This window comes from Gossypium arboreum, chromosome 7 (assembly GCF_025698485.1).
Source record: "Gossypium arboreum isolate Shixiya-1 chromosome 7, ASM2569848v2, whole genome shotgun sequence".
In the NCBI taxonomy this organism is placed as follows: domain Eukaryota; kingdom Viridiplantae; phylum Streptophyta; class Magnoliopsida; order Malvales; family Malvaceae; genus Gossypium; species Gossypium arboreum.
Window position 1 is genome coordinate 81,668,307 of NC_069076.1, and position 23,832 is coordinate 81,692,138.

At 34.2% G+C, this 23,832-nt stretch overlaps 1 protein-coding gene across 1 annotated transcript in view; it reads left to right on the plus strand.

The window, feature by feature from the left end:
• Positions 1-15,970: 15,970 nt before the first annotated feature.
• The window catches only part of LOC108454161 (dihydropyrimidinase), a 107,689-nt gene continuing 99,827 nt past the window's right edge, over positions 15,971-23,832 (plus strand). The window contains exon 1 of the mRNA XM_053030680.1: positions 15,971-15,981. The gene's annotated coding sequence lies outside the window, so the exon portion shown is untranslated. The remainder of the gene's footprint in view (positions 15,982-23,832) is intronic.

Below are 23,832 nucleotides of genomic sequence, written 5' to 3' on the forward strand. Positions count from 1 at the left end.
ATGGTAAGCATGATAGGACGTACGTATAAACTCGAATGTTTGATTTTATTGGATTATGTCAGAATGAGAAATAATATGTTTACATTAAGTTAATATGATATTATCTGTATTGCATTGGTTTATAAATGTTAAAATGAATACATGTGTGTTAATTATGAAGTTTTGAAATTAATTGTAATTCAATATGAGTAAATGATTATTAGAAAAGAAAATATCCTTATTAATAGTGTCGAATAGAATTAGGGGTATAGTTGGTTTGTCATAAGATCTGTTTGATGGGTGGGAGTTTCAGCGTTTTATGCATGTTATATTCAATATTATATGCGTGTTACTGGTGGGATCAATGCATTCATGCTTGACTAGCATTTCAGTGCATCTGGTGTGTTGGTGTATTGATTCGTGTATCCATCCTCAAATTTGAGTCAATTAATAAGGGCTAAACTAATAAAATGAAAATGATTTATATAAGGAATAATTGATTATATTTTAATAAGAAAAATGATATTTATATATATGATATCTTTTAAGACCCTAATACCTTGATGGTGTGTCGATATTACTAATAAATGATTGTGTAAAATGAATACTCGGATGGTGACTTAGTAGTTGAATAATGTGAAAGCTTATGCTATTCATATGGTTAAAATCAAAGTTGTTACTTTGTAAAATAATGTTCTTCAACTTTATGGTTTAATTTAATGACATTAGCTATATTGTCTTTGAATTATGATGACACCACTAAATATGCATTACTCACTGTATGGTTGTTTTTGTTCCATGCGCAGGTCTTATATGAGTTTTAGTATATCAAATTTGTAAAGCATCCAAGGTTAGTAACCTAGCTCAACTCAGAACAAGTCTATACCTTTTAGTATGTAATTGTAATTAATGACAGGTACCTGGGTTGAACCTTGTGGTTTAATGTCTACTTTGATGGTTTTGGTATATTTTAGGCAACTTGACTTATAATATTTTAAATAATGGATTTTTATGCTTGACTAATATATTATTATGCATGATTATATGTGTTTATCTATGCTAATCACTTTGTTAAGTGGTGATGTATTGAATGTGTGTTTTGTTGGTGTTTGAAATGTGTGATTATATGTTACAATGATGAAACAAAGTTTGGTGTAAAGTTTAGGTAACTTTGAGTTTGTTTTGCTTAAGGTTTGGATCCTTCCAACGAATTCTAGCCTCATGAATAACATGTCTAACATTCAAACATACCATTTTCATGATCTTAGAGTGAGTTTGAGTTTGTTGGCCATTTTAACTTAGAGTTTGAGTTTCAGTAGATCAAAGTTGCAAAACATTGAAGGTTAATAACCTAGCTCAACTTGAAACAAGTCTATACCTTTTAGTATGTAAGTATAGTTAATGGCATGTACCTGGGTTGAGCTTTGTGGTTTAATGTCTACTTTGATGGTTTTGGTATATTTTGGGTAACTTGACTCAAAATATTTTAAATGATGGATTTTGATGCTTGACTAATAGATTATTATGCATGATTATATGTGTTTATCTATGTTAATCATGTTAGGTGGTGATGTATTGAATGTGTGTTTTGTTGGCATTTGAAATGTGAGATTAGATGTTATAATGATGAAATGAAGCTTGATGTAAAGTTTAGGTAAATTTGAGTTTGTTTCGGTTAAGATTTGAATCCTTCAAACGAGTTCTAGCCTCAAGTTGGTTTACACTAGCACACTTAGTATCAATGCATGTTTTGTGTTTTTCACAACTTAGAATAATGTGAAGATTCCTCTTCCATTCTTTACAGTTATTTCCATTCAGATTGTTATTAGTTATGATATTGATAAATAGAGTTGGTGTTATTTTTCGAACAATAAAATAAAATTATCATTCATTAATTATCTCTACATTAAGAAAATATTTAAAAAACTTGTTTTGCAACATACGATATGAATTAAAGATTATGCATGCATCTTGCATTAAACCTTGAAAACATTGTAAGTCGTTGGAAAGATAATTCCTACACCTATTGAGTTAAGTCACTATAGGTTAATCTTAAACAACTTGAAATAACCCGATTTAGGGCCTGGTCAGAATAGTGGTCTCGGGACCATAAATCTGAAGTTAGAGAAATTATTTTATTATTATTTTGATAATATAGCATGTTTTTAAGAGTGCATGAAAATTTTGGTGAAGTAATTTTAGCGTTTGTGAGCTTAATTACGAAAAAGGATTAAATCGCATAAAGTACAAAAGTCCTAATTTGATAGCTAAAAGTGTCAAATAGCTAGAGAATAAAATTTGGGGGTCTTTAAAGGGAAATTAGACCCTTTTAAAAGAGCTTGACAGGCCATGAGACAAAGAAGAGTAAATGGTCAAAATGTTAGGTAAGTGATGACATATTAAGTGATAAAATAATACCCTAAGTGCCTAGCCTTCATCTTTTTCACCTATTCTTTCTTCTCAACCGGAATTTTTAACAAAGAAATGGGGTTTTAAGAGCTTGAAATTTTAACAACTTTAAGCCTTCTCAAATTAAGAAATACCGAATCTGAACCTAGACTGAGGGAAAGCTAAGCAAATCGACTAAATCGACTAGTCGCCACATTTTGTAATCCGAGGTAAGTTGTATGTAAATAATACAACTACAATTGTTAATCTATGTGTTGAATTGTACTTGAATTTAACATAACATGAATTGCTTGATTTTGGAATTAAGAAAGCATGATGGTAATAGAGATAATAGAGTTCCCAGTTGAACCTAGGAAATAAATCGGATATTCATGCCATGAAGTTTGGGTCATTTGTGTAAGCCAGTGTAAGACCATGTCTGGGACATGGCATCGGCATTGAAACGAGTGCTAGTGTAAGACATGTCTGGGATATGCATCGGCCTCGAGACGTAAGCCAGTGTAACACATGTCTAGGACATGCATCGGCTACGAGATGTGCAAGTGTAAGATCATGTCTGGGACATGGCATCGGCACATAAATGCTAGAACTTGTGTAAGACTAGGTCTAGGATATGGCATCGACATTGAAACGAGTGATAGTGTAAGACATGTATGGACATGCATCGACCTCGAGACGTAAGCCAGTGTAAGACATGTATGGGACATGCATCAGATACGATATGTGTCAGTGTAAGACCATGTCTGGGACATGGCATCGGTACATATATGCTAGAACTTGTGTAAGACCAGGTCTGGGACATGGCATCGGCACCTTACCCCATGTTTGAGGCTTATGGAATATCCGATAATATTCTAATAGTTCAACAGTGAAAGTTATGATTTCTAGTTAATGAGAAAAGTATAACCGTGTTGTGAGTGATACAGGTACCTATTTTGTATATATGAAATATGAACCCAATATGTACTATATAACGTGTATTGGATATTGATGAGGAAGTTTTGCTTATGCCCACTTGTAAGTTATAAGCTTGTTGATGAATAATAAAGTTGTGTTGTATATTTATTTATGTGCAACTTACTAAGCTTTAAGCTTACTCCCTCTCCTTTTCTGTTTTCTTATAGTGCCGCCTATCTAGCTCAAGGACCAACAGAAGTTAGAGATATCGATCACACTATCAATCGATGTATTCGATATAGTTTGATTTATATTTTTGAATATGACATGTATAGGGAACTAGACTTATGTTTTGTGTATTATTAATTTGGCCAAATGTGTTAGATTGGGATAAATCCCTCATTTTGTATTAAGCCTTGAATGATGGAAAATATTCATTTTGATTTATATGCAAATAAAGTTACTCTCATGAATGAGTAATTGCTTAATTGATATGTAGATTATTGTGGCTGATTAGTTTAAATAAGTTATTCTTGTATTGGTTTGGTTGCTTTTGTGTAGGTTGTGTAAGTAAATGTGGTAAAAAGGCTTAGTAAATAGCCTTATATTGTCCACACGGGTAGACACACGAGTGTGTGTCTAGGCAGTGTGTGACACGCGGTCTGCCTTATGGGCGTGTGGTTTGATCGTGTGTCCCCTACACGTAAAATTTGCAAGTCAGTATGCATTGTAGTAAACATACGAGCAGAGACACGGCCGTGTGAAGGACACGGCCTAGCACACGGGCATGTTCCTTGACCGTGTGACATTTTGAGGCTGCTGACGTCAGAAACAGAATGTCTGGTTTTTACACATGGGCTAGAACACGGACGTGTCATGGCTGTGTGAAGGACACGGGCGTGTGCCAAATCGTGTGAAAACCCCTGTATGTGTGTATTTAGAATTAATTCCACACGAGTGGAGGACACGGGTGTATCCCTGTATTACTTAGGTCGTGTGAGCCATACGGGCCATCAACACAACTATGTTGAAATGGCCACATGGGCGTGTTGCCTTTCCATACGGGCGTATACCCTGTTTCAAAGATAAATTTTCTATAGGTGACTTAAGGGGCCGGGTTGATCAATAATAGTTTTCCATGGTCAACTTGGGGTTCGTAGGCCCATGATAAGAAGTTTAAAGTTAGGAAATGCCTCGTATTCTGTCCCGGCGAAGGGTATGGATGTGAGGTGTTACATTTAGTGTTATCAGAGCTATGATTTAATCTGTTCTAGGACTAACTTAGTGAGAGTACGAGTCTAGCTATACATGCCATAACTGTATGTTGATAGTGTGACGACTTCTGACGATTATAACTTATATTTTCATATAGTAAATGGATCCTGATAGAGCTACGGCAGATGACGTGGAGAGTAACGCGCTGGCTCCCGCTGAAGGGACCGGACCAGTTGAGAGTAAGCCCGTGATTATAGGCCAAGGCGGAGGGGCTAGAAAAGCCTATCTCCGAATGATGGATGCTTGGTACATGGAGTTCATTCGTGCGAATCCAAACACTTCATGTAATATCCTGATTTTGGGCCTAGTCGGAATAGTGGTTTCGTGACCACAAAATCCGAGATAGAAATAATTCTTTTATGATTATTTTAAGGTCTATGATATGATTGCATGATTGTGTGAAAATTTCATGAAGAAATTTTATGCATAAAGTGCTTAATTTGAAATTTGGGACTAAATTGAATAAATTGCAAAACTTGTGTTCTAGAAGTATTTTGCATAAAATTGAATTAGATTATTAATTAGAGGTCCTTAAAGAGTAATTTTACCAATTTCTAAGTCTATGGACAAAATTGGACATGGATGGAATTTTGGAAAGTTTAGTAGTAAGGGCATTTTGGTCATTTAGGGTAAAATGAATTAAAATACAAGATTAAAAGCCAATTTTGCTCATCTTCAACCCCATGGCCGAATATAGCAAGGAGAAACCATGGCTAGGGTTTTCAAGCTTCCAAGCTCGATTGTAAGTCCGTTCTAGCCTCGTTTTTAATGATTTTTACGTTTTTAGAGTCCCTAGCTCGATTTAGCTTATGCTAGCAATAATTTAACCTAGGGTTTATATTTGGAAAAATACCCATAGGTGAAATTTGTGTATTTTGGTGTTTTATGATAGAATATGAGGTTTTAAATTATGTTAGACAACTTGTGCTACTCGGTTTTAAGTGAAAACGAGCAAAAGGGCTTAATCGGTAAAAATACCTAATAGTCATAAGTACATGTTAGAGTGAGAATTTGATGTTGCCATAGAAGGAAAAATGATCAGCATGTCATAAAACATAAGAAAATAGGCTGAATTTTAATTTACGAGCTTTGGGGCAAAAGTGTAAATATGCAAAAGTTTAGGGGCAAAATTGTAATTTTTCCAAAATATGATTTTGGGTCAATTTGAATAATGTGAGTCCTAATTAGACTATATTTTAAATGATAGAGCAAGGAAAACTGAAATTGGGCTAAAATGGGGAAAATACCAAGTTGTGGGCGAAATGGTAAAATAGCCATTTTAGCATACGAGGTAAGTTCATATGTAAATGTTGGTAACATAGTTATTATTTTAAATGTTTTAATGTTTTTAAATGATATGATAATTATTATGAAATATTATACTTGTGATAATTGTTTGATAATATGTCAAATTATGTGATATACTTGGAAAATATGAAATACTACCGAGTATCGGTATCGGCATTCCATAGAAGATGGTTGAGACACATGATTGGGATAAAGGTCCCGTTGAACCTTAGGAATGGATTAGGATACAAGTGACATGTCACTGAGATATTTGGGCATCCGAACTCGTTGAGTTGAGTCCGAGTTCACTTATGGATGCGAGCGTCCGAACTCGTTGAGTTGAGTCCGAGTTCGTGAGATGTAACTAGGCATCCGAACTCGTTGAGTTGAGTCCGAGTTCACTTATGGATGCGAACGCCCGAGCTCGTTGAGTTGAGCCCGAGTTCGCTTATGGGCGGGTTACATGGTAGCTTGGCTACATATGTGGCACTTATGTGCAAGTTATCCATGTATCCGAATTATATTCCGATGTGTTCAACGGGTAAAGTTCTACTCAAATGGAGGAATACTCAAGATGAAAGGGACGTATTGGTAAGTGTTGTGAAATGGATATTTTGAACAGGTATGTACTTAACCCTCGGGTTGAAAACTCGATATAACAACAATATGGTAAGATGATAAATGAAAAGGTGATATGAATGTCTTGGTGATGATTATGCAAATGATGTTTTATGTTTGCTTATATGGTTATGTTACTTGCTATTTGCATGTGAGCTTACTAAGCATTTATGCTTACTCCTCCTTTTCATTCCTTGTAGTGTTGACAAGCCAGCTCGGAAATCGGAAGCGGTCGGAGGCACGCCACACTATCCGTATACCATCTTGGCATAATGGCTTGTATATTTTGAGTATGGCATGTATAGCATTATAATCATTTTATATGTATGGTCTTATGATATGGTTATTGAGTGGTATGGAAATAGAAATGCTTGGTAATGATTAGCCATTGGAATGGCTAATCATGATCATATTTGGTATTATGTATGTCAAATTGCTAGCTAATCCATGGAAACCATGAAATAGGTAAAATTTACCATAAAATAGATTCAGACAGCAGCAGTGACGTGAGTTTAAAAATCACTAAAAATAGTAGAAATGGAATTAAATAATGAATAAGTTATGGAATCGAAGTTTGATGAGTCTATTTTCATATGGAATAAGCGAAACAGGTATATGAGCTATATTTTATGAGATGTTTAAATTTTTGTGAAACAGGGCCAGAGCGATTTCTGGATCCCTGTTCTGAATTTGGAAATTCACCATAAATTTTACAAAGATAATTAGAAGTCATGCTTTATATGTACAGATTCCTTATTGAGTATAGTTTTATTAGAGATAAACGGAATAGTCATTGAAGCTCTGTACAGGAGATATCTGATTCGTAATACACAGAGGTCAGAGTAGTTGAACCCTGAAACAGGGAGACTTTAACTAATAAACTGTACTAATTGGCCCAACCAAAATTCTAGAAAAAATGAGTAGATATATATATGAGTCTAGTTTCAGGAAAAATTTACGGAATTGGATTTCGAGTTTCGTAACTCGAGATATGATTTTTAAAGCGACTGTGATGCAGTTAGCCAGCTTGTCTGGAAATTTTAAAATGAATTGTATGAGCTGTTTAATTAATGAATTAAGTCCGTTAACACCTCGTGTTCGACTCCGGCAACGGTCTTGGGTACGGGGTGTTACACTTCACCTCCCCCATCTCCTCCGATTCCTCAGTATGCTCCGGTAGCTCTGCAAGGCACGAACTTGATTGGGAGAAAGAAGCATCTAATAGACAAGATTCGAAAGCAATGGGCTGAGGAATTCCGGGCTAACATAGATGACGACCTAGAGAGAGCAGAGTTTTGGTTAGAAAATACCATCAGGGTATTTGATAAACTGTCGTGCACGGCTAAGGAGTGCATGAAGTTTGCAGTATCGCACTTAAAAGATTCGTCCTACCAGTGGTGGAACACTCTCGTGTCTGTGGTATCGAGAGAGAGAGCAACTTAGGAATTCTTTCAGGAAGAGTTTCGAAAGAAGCATATTAGCCAGAGGTTTATGGACCAAAAGAGGAAGAAATTTCTAGAGTTAAAGCAAGGCAGTAGGTCAGTGATGGAGTATGAACGAGAGTTTGTGAAACTCAGGAAATACGCACGGGAGTGCGTGTCCTCAGAAGCCGCCGTGTGTAAAAGTTTTGAGGATGGTCTAAATGAGGATATCCGAGTATTTGTTGGCATTTTAGAGTTAAGAGAATTTGTGGTGTTTGTTGAGAGAGCATGCAAGGCAGAAGAATTGGTTAAAGAGAGGAGAAAAGCGGCTATTAAGTCGCGGGATTGAAGAAAAAGAAAGATGGCGAAATCAAATCAGTCTTCATCTAAGAAATCTAAGGAATTCTCTACCCGATCAAATGCTTTGGTGGGGTTCTCGAACAGGAACAAGAACCAACAGAACACGGCCTCTAGAGCCCAGGCTACCTCTATCGCAAGTGTCGGCAGTGTTCGGCCAAATAGGCCAGAATATTCGCAATATGGTAGACGTCATTTCGGCGAGTGCCGAGGTAAAGAAAGAGGGTGCTTCAAATATGGGTCACTAGACCACTTCATCTGAGACTGTCCCGAAAAGGAAGAAAGAGAGAAAAAGCAAGAAGTGAAAGCAAGTAGTGCCCCATTGAGGGGTAGATCACAAAAGAACTCTAGAAGCGGGGCTACCAGCAGAGGTGCGCCAAGAGATGCTGTAGTGAGGTCTGAAGGCAGAGTGCCTGCAAGGGCTTACGCTATTCGTACCTGTGAAGAGGCGGAATCTCCCGAACGGGTACCTTTTTTATCCATAAAATATGTAACAACCTAATTTTCAGTGGTGTCAAGAATAAATATTTAAGATCACTAAATTCGACAAGTGATTCAAAAATTTAATAAATTAATACCTATGAGTCAAATGTGAATATAGAATTATTTTTGAATTAGTGAATTTGGTGATTTAAAAGAATTAATTAGGTAAATTGGGTCGAGAATGAGGTATTGAGACCTCGATTTCATAAAACAAGCCATAAATATTTTTAAAAATATTTATAGAATGTTAGTGAGATAGTATTAAAATTTCGTCAGAAAATTTTGACGTTTGGGTGGTTAATTAAATAAAAAGGACTAAATTGAAAAAGGTGTAAAAGTTACTAAAAGGATTAAATAGCTCAATTGTCAAATGAAGAAGGACCTAAAGTGAAATAAGCCCAAAAGAGATTTTTGGGCTGCAATAGCTGAGAGAAATCAGGAAAAGGATGAAAGAAAGGCAAAATTGGAAAATTGTTAAAATTAGTTAAATAAAAATGGGACCAAATTGGAATATCTAGATTTCTCTTCATTTTTCTTTATTTTCATCAGCTGAAAAATAGCCATGAAAGAGGGTTCAAGCAGGTTTTCATAATCTAGCTTCATGCAAGTTTAATTTTTGCTTTCTCCTTGAAATTTCTAAGATTTTGGACTTTTACAATTAGGTCCAACTTACTATGTCATTAGTTTTCGAGTCCATGGCTAATTTTTAAAGTTTTTATGGGTGATTATTGGAAGAATATGATGTATAAACATATAATTGAAGCTTTAATTTTGATATATGATGATTTTATCAAGTAAAATTGATGGAAATTAGTTTTAGGACCTAATTGAGAAAGAGTTTGGAATTAAGGTCTAGTGCTAATGTTTTGATTTTTCAAGGGTTATGAAGTAGTTTAAAATGATATAATAAAGTATTAAATGAGAAAATTTATCTCAATTGAGGGGTTAATTGAGCAAGGATTGAATTGTATGAACTGTGAAATTTGGGGTAAAATGGAAATCAACATTTTGCACTAAAACTGTTTTGGACAACAGCAATAGTCTAACTTTAAAAAATCACCAAAAATTGTAGAAATCAAATTAGAGGATGAATAAAATATGAAATTAAATCTTATTGAGTCTAGTTTCTTATAGAAGAATGATGTAAGCAATGGAATTGTAAATCATGAGATATAATAAATTTTATAAGATAAGGTCAGAATGATTTTGGGTTCCCCTATTTTGACTTTGGAAAATAAAAAAAAATTGGAGAAAAATAATTAGGGGCTTAAATTCATATTTCTATAATCTTTAATGAGTCTATTTTCAAGATAAACAAACAGAAACATCATTTAAATCCTGTACGAGGAGATAATTAATTTTTAGTGAAGAAGGGTCAGAACTGTCAGACAGCAGAATAAGGTTGACTTTAAAGAATAAACTGTACTTATTGGTTAAACCAAAAATTATGAAAATTTTATGGTAAGAAGATAAGTGAGTCTAGTTTCAGATAAAATTAGTGGATCTTAAATTGGAGTTTTGTATCTCAAGATAAAAAATAATTTAGTGACTATGACATGGATGAATAGCTTGAATATACATATAAGTAAATAGTGAAAATTATGGATAATGTTAATTACAAGTGTATTATTTATACTAAGGATGTGGATAGAGATGAGGAGGAGGAAATATATATATATATATATATATATATGAATGAATTGTGCATAAATTGATCACATGCCCGATTATAATCGATAAATGTTGAATTAGAAATGATATAATGTTTTATTTGGAATATTTATTATGAAATTATGACTATCGTTATAATACAAAAATCGAACTTGTGAGTTTATATAACGAAATTTTAGTGACCATTTGTTAATTTTATGAATTTTTTATGTGTTATTTCATATGTATTGATGATAAAATAGTGAATAATGTAAAAGTATGAAAATTGAATAAATGATCAAATTAAACACTTCAGTTCAGTGACAAGATGAATTGACGGAAAAGACCATGGTTGGTCCATGGCAAAGTGTGAAATGTAGGTATGCTATTAACCATACTGAGTTGTGAAATGTAGGTATGGTATATCCATACTGAGTTGTAAAATGTAGGTATGGTATTAACCATACTGAGTTGTGAAACGTAGGTATGGTATCATCCATACCGCGTTGTGAAACGTAGGTATGATATCATCCATACCACGTTGTGAAACGTAGGTATGGTATTAACCATACTGAGTTGTGAAACATAGGTATGGTATTAACCATACTGAGTTGTGAAACGTAGGTATGGTATTATCTATACTGAGTTAAGAAACGTAGGCATAGCATTTCCCATACTGAGTTGTGAAATATAGGTATGGTATTTCAATGAGGAAAACCATATTGAGTTGTGAATCGTGACACTGAGCAACGACGTACTCAATTTCGTAAGACGTTTCCTGATTTGATAATAAGTAATTTGATTCAGTAAGAAGTGGTCGCTCTGGCTACCTGATTAGTGAGAAGTGGTAGCTCCGGCTACCTGATCAGTGAATAGTGGTAGCTTCGACTACAAGTGACAAGTGATTTCCGTGTAAGACCATAGCTGGGCTATGGCATTTTAGTAAAATGTGATGAATTGACGGATAAGTCCATAGTTTCACCACGGCATAATAATAGTGAAGATGTAAGACCATAGCTGAGCTATGGCATTTTAGTGAAAAACCATAGTTATATTATGGCATCAGTGATTATCAGTGAAATTTAGTGCATACCGGTGTAGACCAATGAACATAAGAGTTCTCCAATTTGACAAAGTTTTGTAATTATTATTTGAATTTATATGACAGATTTCAGTGAACATTGAAATTGAGCTCAACTATGTGATTTCATCATTTAAATATTGTGTTTGACAGGTTATGTTAGTAAATCATGAGTATGTGAATCAAAGTGACAGAATTTAAATAGCTAATGAGGTTGAGCTCATTCACATGAATTTGTCATTTGAAATTGTGATTGACAGAAAGAAACAGTGAATTGCATGCTTATGAATGGTTACACATATTTATCTGAAAAACAAGAAAAATGACGGTTATTGATATATGGAGACATGAGACATTGATATATGAATATGGAATATGTTTGATAAATGTGTTCATTCATAATTATAGAATTATGTACCTCATGTTTGCTATTTACATAAAGATGACATTTCAAATACTTTGGTGAGTAAAGTTTAAATATGAAATAGTATGAAATTGAGACAAGTTGTTATGAAAATATATTTAAATTATCTGTAAGTGTTTCGTACTCCTCGGTAATACCTCGTACTCTATTCTGGAAACGGATACGGGTAGGAGGTGTTACAAAATATCTGTTGTTGCTTTAATTGACCCAGGGTCTACCCACTCTTATATTTGTATGGAATTAATATCCCGTATGAACATGTTAGTAGAGCTGACAGAATATGTGATAAAAGTGTCCAACCCTTAGGTAGAGATGTGCTAGTAGACCAAGTGTGTAGAAATTGTCCTTTAACAATTAGTGGTCATTGTTTTCCGGCCAACTTGATGTTGTTGCCGTTTAATAAATTTGATGTAATCCTTGGGATGGATTGGTTGACTTCTTATAGTGTTATAGTGGACTGTGGAAGAAAACTTATTGAACTAAAATGTGAAGACGGGAAGATTCTTCGGGTTGGGCCAGATGAATCGAATAATTCGCCCGTGATAATATCGTCGTTGATTGCTGAGAAATATTTGAGGAAAGGATATGAGGCTTATCTCGCTTTTGTGCTGAATACTCAAGTGTCTGAATTGAAGGTAGAATCGGTACCAATGGTTTGTGAGTTTATAGATGTGTTTCCGGAAGAATTACCTGGACTACCTCTAGTGAGGGAAATCGAGTTTGGAATCGAGTTAGTACCGGGTACTGCACCCATTTCTATTACTCCGTATAGGATGGCTCCGACCGAATTAAAGGAGTTAAAGGTTTAGCTTCAAGAATTGACGGATAAAGGTTTCGCGAGACCTAGTTTTTCACTGTAGGGCGTATCAGTACTTTTTGTGAAAAAGAAAGATGGGTCAATGAGGTTATGCATTGACTATAGACAGCTCAATAAGGTGACAGTGAAGAACAAGTATCCTTTGCCAATGATCGATGACCTGTTTGATCAGTTAAAGGGGCCTACTGTATTTTCCAAGATTGACTTGAGGTCAGGATACTACCAGTTAATGGTGAAAGAGCAAGATGTATCGAAGACTGCGTTTCAGACAAGATACGGGCATTATGAGTTTTTCTCATGCTCTTTGGTTTGACTAATGCCCCGGCGGTGTTTATGGATTTGATAAACCGCATTTTTCATCCGTATTTGGATAAGTTCATGGTGGTCTTTATCGACGACATACTGATTTACTCGCGTGATGAGAGTGAACACGCGAAGCATTTGAGGACTGTATTGCAGACCCTGAGAGATAAACAATTGTACGCCAAGTTCAGTAAGAGCGAATTTTGGTTTAAGAAGGTTAGATTTCTAGGACATATTGTTTCGGGTGATGGGATTAGAGTTAACCCAAGCAAAATCTCGGCTATTGTTGAATGGAAACCACCGAAGAATGTGACAGAGGTTCGAAGCTTTTTGGATTTGGCTGGATACTATAGAAGGTTTGTTCAAGGGTTTTCTATGATCGCTACTCCAATGACGAGGCTATTACAAAAAGATGTCAAATTTGAATGGTCAGAAAAGTGCCAACAAAGTTTCGAGAAATTAAAGGCTTTGTTGACCGAAGCCCCAGTGTTAGTGCAACCGGAGTCGGGTAAGGAATTTGTGATATATAGCGACACCTCCTTGAATAGTTTGGGGTACGTGCTTATGCAAGAAGACAATGTTATAGCCTATTCCTCAAGACAACTAAAGTCACATGAGAAAAATTACCCGACGCATGATCTAGAGTTGGCTACCATCGTGTTCGCATTGAAGATTTAGAGGCACTATTTGTATGGAGAGAAATGTCGAGTATTCACCAATCACAAGAGTCTTAAGTACTTGATGACTCAAAAGGAGTTAAATTTGCGGCAACGATGATGGTTAGAGCTAATAAAGGATTATGAGTTGATTATCGACTACCATTCGGGAAAGGCGAATGTAGTTGCCGACACTTTGAGTAAAAATTCATTATTCGCTTTTAGAGCCATAAATTTAAGAGCCATGAATACTCAGTTGTCTATGGCTAGCGATGGTTCGGTCCTAGCAGAGTTGAGAGCTAGATCTACATTTCTACAAGAGGTCCGTGAAGCTTAGGAAGGTGATAAGGAGTTGTAAGCTAAGATGGCTCAGTGTGAGACGGAAAGTAAATCTGAGTTTCGTGTTGGTGTCGATGGGTGTTTGATGTTCAAAGATAGAATTTTTGTACCATAGAACAACGAGTTGATTCGGAAGATTTTAGATGAGGCACATAGCGGGTGTTTGTCCATCCACCTTGGTAGTGTGAAAATGTACAACGACCTGAAGAAAATGTATTGGTGGTCGGGGATGAAAAGAGATATTTCAGAGTTCGTTGCCAAGTGTTTTGTTCGTCAATAAGTGAAGGCTGAACACCAAATACCTTCGGGTCTACTTTAGTCCATCATAGTCCCCGAGTGGAAGTGGGATCAGATCACTATGGATTTTGTGACGGGTTTGTCGATAACCCCAAAAAAAAGGATGTTGTTTGGGTTGTTGTGGATAGGCTAACAAATTTGGCACATTTTATACCAGTGCATACCGACTACTTCCTTGAGAGATTGGCTGAATTATACGTTTCCGAGATTGTGAGACTATACGAGGTGCCATTGTCGATTGTTTCAGATAGGGACCCAAGATTTACCTACAGGTTTTGGAAAAAGTTACAAGAGGCTTTAGGAACAAAGTTGAGTTTTAGTAAAGCACTTCACCCGCAGACTGACAGTCAGTCAGAAAGAGTGATTCAGATTTTAGAAGACATGATGCGGTGTTGTGTTCTCAAGTTTCAAGGCAGTTGGGAAAGGTACTTGCCATTGGTTGAATTCGCCTACAACAACAGTTATTAGACAAGTCTAAAAATGGCACCTTATGAGGCTTTGTTTGGGCAAAAGTGTCGAACACCCTTATATTGGACTGAGCTCAGAGAGAGTCAGATTCACGGGGTCGATTTAATCAAAGAGACTGAAGAGAAAGTTAAAGTGATTTGTGACTGCTTGAAGGCCGCCTCGGATAAACAGAAATCATACGCGGATTTGAAACGAAAGGAAATTGAGTTTCAAGTCGGCGATAAGGTATTTTTGAAAGTATCCCCGTGGAGGAAAGTCCTCAGATTTGATAGAAGAGGAAAGTTGAGTCCTTGTTTCATAGGACTTTATGAGGTTATCGAGAGAGTAGGACCGGTTGCCTATTGATTGGTTTTGCCACCAGAGTTGGAAAAGATTCATGACGTATTTCATGTGTCTATGCTATACCGATATAGATCAGACCCTTCGCATATGATTGCGCCAACAAAGGTTAAGATTCTTCCGGACATGACTTATGGCGAAGAGCCGGTCAAGATATTGGCTCGGGAAGTCAAACAGTTAAGAAATAAGAGTATTGCACTCATGAAAGTTTTATGGCATAGACATGGAGTCGAGGAATCCACATAGGAACCTGAGGAGACTATGAGAGATCAGTACCCAAACTTATTCACCGGTAAGATTTTCGGGGACGAAAATTCCTAAGGGGGAGAAATGTAACAACCCGATTTAGGGCCTAGTCAGAATAGTGGTCTTGGGACCACAAATCCGAAGTTAGAGAAATTATTTTATTATTATTTTGATATTATAACATGTTTCTAAGAGTGCATGAAAAATTTGGTGAAGTAATTTTAGCGTTTGTGAGCTTAATTGTGAAAAATGACTAAATCGCATAAAGTAAAAAAGTCCTAATTTGATAGCTAAAAGTGTCAAATAGCTAGAGAATAAAATTTGGGGGTTTTTAAAGGACAATTAGTCTGTTTTAAAAGAATAAAATTTGGGGGTCTTTACAGGGCAATTAGACCCTTTTAAAAGAGCTTGGCCGGCCATGAGACAAAGAAGAGTAAATGGTCAAAATGTTAGGTAAGTGATGACATATTAGGTGATAAAATAATACCCTAAGTATCTAGCCTTCATCTTTTTCACCTATTCTTTCTTCTCAACCGAAATTTTTCGCAAAGAAATAGGGTTTTAAAAACTTAAAATTTCAGCAACTTTAAACCTTCTCAAATCAAGAAATACCGAATCCAGACCAAGACCGGGGGAAAGCCAAGCAAATCGACTAAATTGACTAGTCGCCATATTTTGTAATTCGAGGTAAGTTGTATGTAAATAATACAACTACAATTGTTAATGTATGTGTTGAATTGTATTTGAATTTAACATAGTATGAATTGCTTGATTTTGGAATTAAGAAAGCATGATAGTAATAGAGATAATAGAGTTCCCGGTTAAACCTAGGAAATAAATCGGATATTCATGCCGTGATGTTTGGGTCATTTGTGTAAGCCAGTGTAAAATCATGTCTGGGACATGGCATCAGTATTGAAATGAGTGCTAGTGTAAGACATGTCTGGATATGCATCAGCCTCGAGACGTAAGCTAATGTAAGACATGTCTGTAACATGCATCGGCTACGAGATGTGCCAGTGTAAAACCATGTCTGGGACATGGCATCGGTACATATATGCTAGAACTTATGTAAGACCAGGTCTGGGACATGGCATCAGCATTGAAACGAGTGTTAGTGTAAGACATGTCTGGGACATGCATCGGCCTCAAGACGTAAGCCAGTGTAAGACATGTCTGGGACATGCATCGGCTACGAGATGTGTCAGTGTAAGACCATGTCTGGGACATGGCATCAGCACAAATATGCTAGAACTTGTGTAAGACCAAGTCTGGGACATGGCATCGGCACCTTACTCCATGTTTGAGGCTTATGGAATATCATATTGTATTCCAATGGTTCAACGGTGAAAGTTATGATTTCTAGTTAATAAGAAAAGTATAACCATGTTGTGAGTGATACAGGTGCCTATTTGGTATGTATGAAATATGAACCCAATATGTACTATATGACGTGAATTGGATATTGATAAGTAAGTTTTGCTTATGCCCACTTGTAAGTTATGAGTTTGTTGATGAATGTTAAAGTTGTGTTGTATATTTATTTATGTACAACTTACTAAGCTTTAAGCTTACTCCCTCTCCTTTTTTGTTTTCTTATAGTGCTGCCTATCTAGCTCAAAGCCCAACAGAAGTTAGAGATATCGATTACACTATCAATCAAAGTATTCGGTATAGTTTGATTTATATTTTTGAATATGGCATGTATAGGGAACTAGACTTGTGTTTTGTGTATTATTAATTTGGCCAAATGTGTTGGATTGAGATAAATTCTCATTTTGTATGAAGCCTTGAATGGTGGCAAATATTGATTTTGATTTATATGCAAATGAAGTTACTCTCATGAATGAGTAATTGCTTAATCGATATATAGACTATTGTGGCTGATTGGTTTAAAGAAGTTATTCTTGTATTGGTTTGGTTGCTTTTGTGTAGGTTGTGTAAGTAAGGGTGGTAAAGAGGCTTGGTAAATAGCCTTATATTGTCCACACGGGTAGACACACGAGCGTGTGTCTAGGCCTTGTGTGACACGCGGTCTGCCTTATGGGCGTGTGGTTCAACCGTGTGTCCCTTACACGTAAAACTTTCAAGTCAGTATACATGGTAGTAAACACACAGGCAGAAACACAACCATGTAAAAGGACACGGCCTAGCACACGGGCGTGTTCCTTAGCCGTGTGACATTTTGAGGTTATTAACATCAGAAATAGAATGTCCAGGTTTTTGCACAGGAGCTAGGACACGGGCGTGTCATGGCCGTGTAAAGGACACAGGCTAGGGACACGGGCGTGTGCCAGGCCTTGTGAAAACCCCTATAAGTGTGCATTTAGAATTAATTCCACACGGGTGGAGGACATGGGTGTGTCCCTGTGTTGTTGAGGCCGTGTGAGCCACACGGGCCATCAACACGACAATGTTGAAATGGCTACACGGGCGTGTGCCCCGTTTCAAAGACAAATTTTCTATAGGTGACTTAAGGGCCCAAGTTGATCCCGAATAGTTTCTCATGGTTGACTTAGGGCTCGTAGGCCAATGATAAGAAGGTTAAAGTTAGGTAATGCCTCGTATTTTGTCCCAGTAAAAGGTATGGGTGTGGGGTGTTACACAACTAGTAAGAACATGGATTTTCATCCAATTAATACATGAACCTAATTCTTTAGGCATTTACACATATTAATAATCGCTTCACATTTGACCATTATTCTAACTTAACTAGAGCTTCATGAGAAGTTAATTAGAATAATCTTAAGTGTATAACCATCGACTCAACACCCATCATAAATATATAGTTTTTTATGATTCATCATGGGACAATCTCAATGAGTAATATATATGACTAGTTGTCCTTTTAAAGGAAGTCTCCCTTGTGAACCCACATGATAAAACTTATTGTAGGGTGTGGTTCGAATAAAACTGACCCGAAGTATTATTATGCTATCACATAGAAACCGTCGATAGAGAATGTAGGTATAGTTTATGGACAAGCTCTCACTCAATATTGTAAAAAAAAAGATGCAATGTTTCTAATAAGTTTTAGTCATGAATGGTTATGCAATCTATGACAAGTACAAGTGACATTTTTTCCTAAACTATATGAAATGCTTATATCATATATGCACGAGCATACTTTTTGATTTAATCACTTCAATCTCATATAATATCAACATATAAAATAAAATAATTAAAATTACAATATTTTCCCTAAAGCATTCTTTAGGTTTTTTTTGGGTAAAAGCCAAATATCATTGATCTTTCCCTAAAAAAACTTGTTCGCCAAAAATAAATTTCAAAAAAAAAAACTCAAGCACAAAATTCATTATTGCCTTCGCCACCGCTAGTTAGTAATACTAGTTGAATCATTTCAAGTATATGCCCTTATGCCTATTTCGCATTGTTGCTTGGTGCGGCAGCCACTTCATACGCTATCTTTTGACTACTTAATTGGCCTTGGTAGTTGTTGCCAATTTCATCGGCAAGAGACGATCGGTTAGGGTGGAAGACCCTAGCCCCACTTGACTCCCTTTCTTGCTTGGTCGTTGCGCAAAACAACATGCCTGGAGTGTGATTCCTTTAGCCACAAATGCTAATAGCATTGAGTGGTTGGGGTAATGATGCCCCAACCTTCCTCAGTGCAAGTGCGTCTACTAGGGCATGACGCCCCATCATTCCCTCGTGCCTCACGCTTGGTCAGGGCGCGATGCCTCGGCCACCCAACATGGGTGTCATGTGTCATGTGTCATGCGACTTTTCGAGTAGTTACACCCACACTGCCACACACCAATTGCTACCCTCGATTTCTCATCATCTTTTGTTCATTTTTTGGTCTCAGTTGGGTTGCCAGTCGCCTCACTTTTCTGGGTTCCATCAAAAAGTTCAAAGGTACAAAAATTACCTAACTTATTTTCGACTCACATGAATTTTTTTAATTTTAAAAAAATAAAATAATTCCTCTGTGGAAATGTTAGTCCAAGATCTAATTATAGACCCAAAAATTTGATTTTAGGAACCACAACTTTTGGTAATATTACTTTATAACAACTATAAAATAAATCTATAAATTCATCCACATATACAATAATTCAGAACATGCATACAATTTAAGAATGTTGATTCTTATATTATTTTAATCAAACTATGATAGAGAGAGAGAAGTAAATATGGTATCTGAGTTATACTATAAACATAGATAACTTGTCTCTGATATCAATTGTTGAAAAAGGCTATTCAGGAAACAATGTTTGAAGCACAACAGTGGTTTAATTTTTTTTAAAAATCAATTCTTGTGGTATTTATAGTAATAAACCTTTGACTGAAAGTACATAGGCTTTGAGTGATGTGGTCTAGGTCGTTTCCTAGTTTTCTACCAAATAATCTTCTCCGATATCCTCGAACCTCGGCTTTCTTAGACTGTGGGCTCTAGTTTCATGAATCGATCACACAGAATAAGAAATTTAATTAATTTTCAAAGGGAAATTAATTTTCGCTATGGGAAACCAAAAAATTTGAGCTTTAAAGAATATAGAATCTTTTTGTAAATAAATCCTCATTATTTTTTGACCGAGTAATGACGCTTAAAATATGAATAACTAGTGTATTTGAATGATCCCATAGTTCCTATTTATAGGAAAAAGTTACAAGAATTTTACTTGAATAAGGAATAATTAAATAATAATATTTTAATAAAAATAGAGTTTTTTACTCATGAAACACTAGGAGTGGTGACACACCTTAATAAGCACTAGGGTTTGTCCCCTCTTTCACTTGGGATGGGCTCTCGACCTATCTTGTGTATTGGTACAATTATATGTGATGTCTAGACTTTTAACCAACTCATATAGTTAACAAACCCAATAACTAATTTTTTTATTTCCCAAAAATTATTTATTTATTTAATTTATCAATTAAATTATTTTCTTAACCCAATTTTAATTGCCTCGTTCAATAAATAATGACTAATTAATTTAATTTTTAATTGAAATTTAATTATTTAATTTAAATTAATTAAATAATAACTCAAAGAAATTAATTTAATTTCTAAGTAATCTTTTATACTTAACAAGAAAATGCATTCACTTGTAGATGGTGATATATGCGATTTATTTTTCTTAATCATCGTCTTCATTCATTTTATAATATTGATTCTATATGCAAAACATTTTGGATTATGTCGAGCTTACGGATGGATCGATTGGATATATATAATTAGCATTAAAATAATTTAAGTTTAGACTTTTCGTCTATTATTTATGAAAACAACTTTTTGATACTTGTACAATGATCTTGTCATAAGTGTATTACTCCAATATGATATCCTTTTATCTCTATGGGCTAAATTCGTTTACACAATATGATCCTAGTTTATCTAATGATAACCATTACATCTTATTTCATGAAAAAAGCCAATTACTAACAAATAGTAATTAAATAATTCGTCCTAGACGAATGACCTATGGTCATGTTATTTTTTTATCTATCATGTAATGCCCAATGAGAGAACACCATTAACCCTTTATTGAGTTATGAATTCTACTATTGCAAATGAAGTTATATCATGCAAAAGTCTTATACCCAACATACCATCTTTTGGTTGTTTAATTTTTTGAACTTGGGCTTTCAATACATCAAAGCATACAAGTCATGTCCACATAGTCATTCACTTAATCACGATTGAGTTAATCACACTCTGAATATCACAAGTGAATTCATCTATGAACGAATCTATGATTAATTTGACTTGGGTCATGTTCGATGTATTGTCAATCCAAAAAATCACATCTATGTCTTTATCTTTTGGCAGTCAACCACTCCGATACCATAGATAAGGTATCTCCCTTATTGGACTTAGGGTGTGTTCTCCATTGCTTTTGGAATGAGTTTTTTCTAAAAAAAGTGTTTTTCTCTTAAAAGCAATGAAGAAAACATATCATTGGGACAACTTTTTTAACTTTTGGGATGAGCCTTTTTAGAGATGAAAAAGCAGTAAATTTTAGCTTTTTCAGCCAAAAAGCACTTTTAGTTGTTATTTTACCTTTTTAACCTTACTTTTTTGACTTAAAATGTGTTTGATGCTATTATTTTATGTTCTCTTTCTTGGTTATTTAATATGAGTTTTACAAATGTGTTAAAAGCATTAATTAAAAATAAAAATATTTTTAAAATAATACAATTGTGTCAATATCTAATTACAAATATTTAATTATTATATTTAAATATTTAAATATAGTTTATATATTCTAATTAAATTTAATAAATAATTATTATTAATTACTTAGAAATATTAAAAATTAATATTATATATTAAAATATTAACAATAAGTTATAATAAATTATTTTTTATATTTTTGCTAAAATATCATAATATTAACTAATTTGAATATTATTTAAATACATATTTGTTACTTTATAATATCATGTCTAAAATGGACATTTTACTTCTCAAAAATACTTTTTGACAGCAATATCAAACACTTAAATTTTTCCAAAGCACTTCTCAAAAGTATTTCTCAAAAGCACTTTTCCACAGCACTTTTCAAAAGCATTGTCAAACTGGCCCTTAATAAACGACATAATAGTCATTTAACTGTTTTGCTCAATTTCGATTCATCAGATTATAAGCCTTTTAGATTACCTACTAATATAGGTTGTCTTCTCGCATTATGATCCAACCTCAAAATGCAACTTAATATTCGTTAATCATTAAGTAATTAGTGAGACAATATTTGCTTACATTTTGTTTTACGTACAAAAACTGTTAAGGACAAATACAAATAATATTAATGTGAATAATTTAATTGAATTTTATTAAACAAAATTGTTCAAAAAATTAAAAGTACAAATTGCGAATAAATTACACTTAGGGCATAGATCCCAACAGTCTAGCCATATAGCAGTCACGAAATTATTTATATATCAATCTATAGAATTAAAAATCAAGATTCTTTTGATGTTTTAGAAACTAGACTCAATGATCTTTTACCTAGACAAATTTCATAATTTATTATTAAAAATAAAAATTGTAGAAAATTTTTAAATTTGAGTCCAAAGTCGCTACCTGTTAGCTTGAGTCATCCTTACTAAAGTCGAATTTTCTCTTAATCCATAATTCAGACTCCCTTTCCATTTGATCTATTTAAAACGAGATTGATATAGCTTTTTAGGAAAATAAATCTCTTTTTCAAATTTGATTTCTGCAATTTTGAGAAAATTTTTCTATAGACTCTGTATGGCCCAAATTTTGCCCGGGGCTCAATAAACCAAATAAATAAATACTAAACCCAAACCTAATACCTAACCCTAGCCCAATTAGCCCAATACCCAAAACAAAAAAAAAAAACCCTAAATCACCTAATCCCACTACTTTAGTTGCATTGATAAGTGCAAATAGCACTTCTCCACCACTCCATACCTGCAAAAGAAGACAAAAAAAGGGCAACAAAGAAAAACAATAGAAAATGAAATTCTTTGTATTTTTTTTTCTTTGGATTTTGGGTTATAAAAGAGCCCTATGTTCATTGTAACAAAAGGGAGGGGGAATTGGAGAGAGGAATCTATTGTATTTTGGAGAGAAGAGATTTTTTTTTGAGATTCAAGAAGAGATTTTTTTTTTTGAGATTCAAGAGGGGATTTTTCTTTTTTTTTTTGAGATTCAAGAACAAAAAATCAGTATATCAATAGCAATAAAAAAGGTTCAAAGGGTTTCATTATATTCACTCCAATCGTAGTAAGAAATAAGGGATAAAATCAAAGCTGCGCGTTTTGGGTCAAAGGGCTATTGTCCGTTTTAGTCCTTCCCGGTTATTTGCGTGTGCGAATTAATCCCCTATTCTTTTATTTATTACGGATTTGCCCCAAAATATTGCTCTCAGATTCGATTATGTCCTTCCTATTATTTTTTTATTGTTTCATTTACCTTATTTATATTATTATGTTTGCATTTATCTCTTATTTCATTCTAATACTAGTATTATTAGCACTTCTATTGTTTTTACTATTAATTAATGTATGTTTATTATATATGTACATATGTACATTTCTATATATAAGTATTATTTTTATTACGTCATTTTAATATTACTATTATATCATATTTACTTTCTACATTTTATTATTATTATTATTATTATTATTATTATTATTATTATTATTATTATTATTATTATTATAATATGGTAGTGTGTATTTACATTATATGTATATATATATTGATATATAGTATTATTTTTGTTTACTTTACTTTAATATTATTATTACCTTCATTCCATTATTATTATTACTATTATTATATTTTACTATCATTATTTTTCATACGTATATATGCTACTGTTTATATTATTATTACTATAACTACTATATTTTTTTTACTACTCTATTATGTATTACTAATATATTATTACTACTATTATTCTTGTTATTATCATCACTTGTTATTCTCATCACTATTATTATAATTTATCATTGTTACTTATTATTTTACTATTATTATCTAA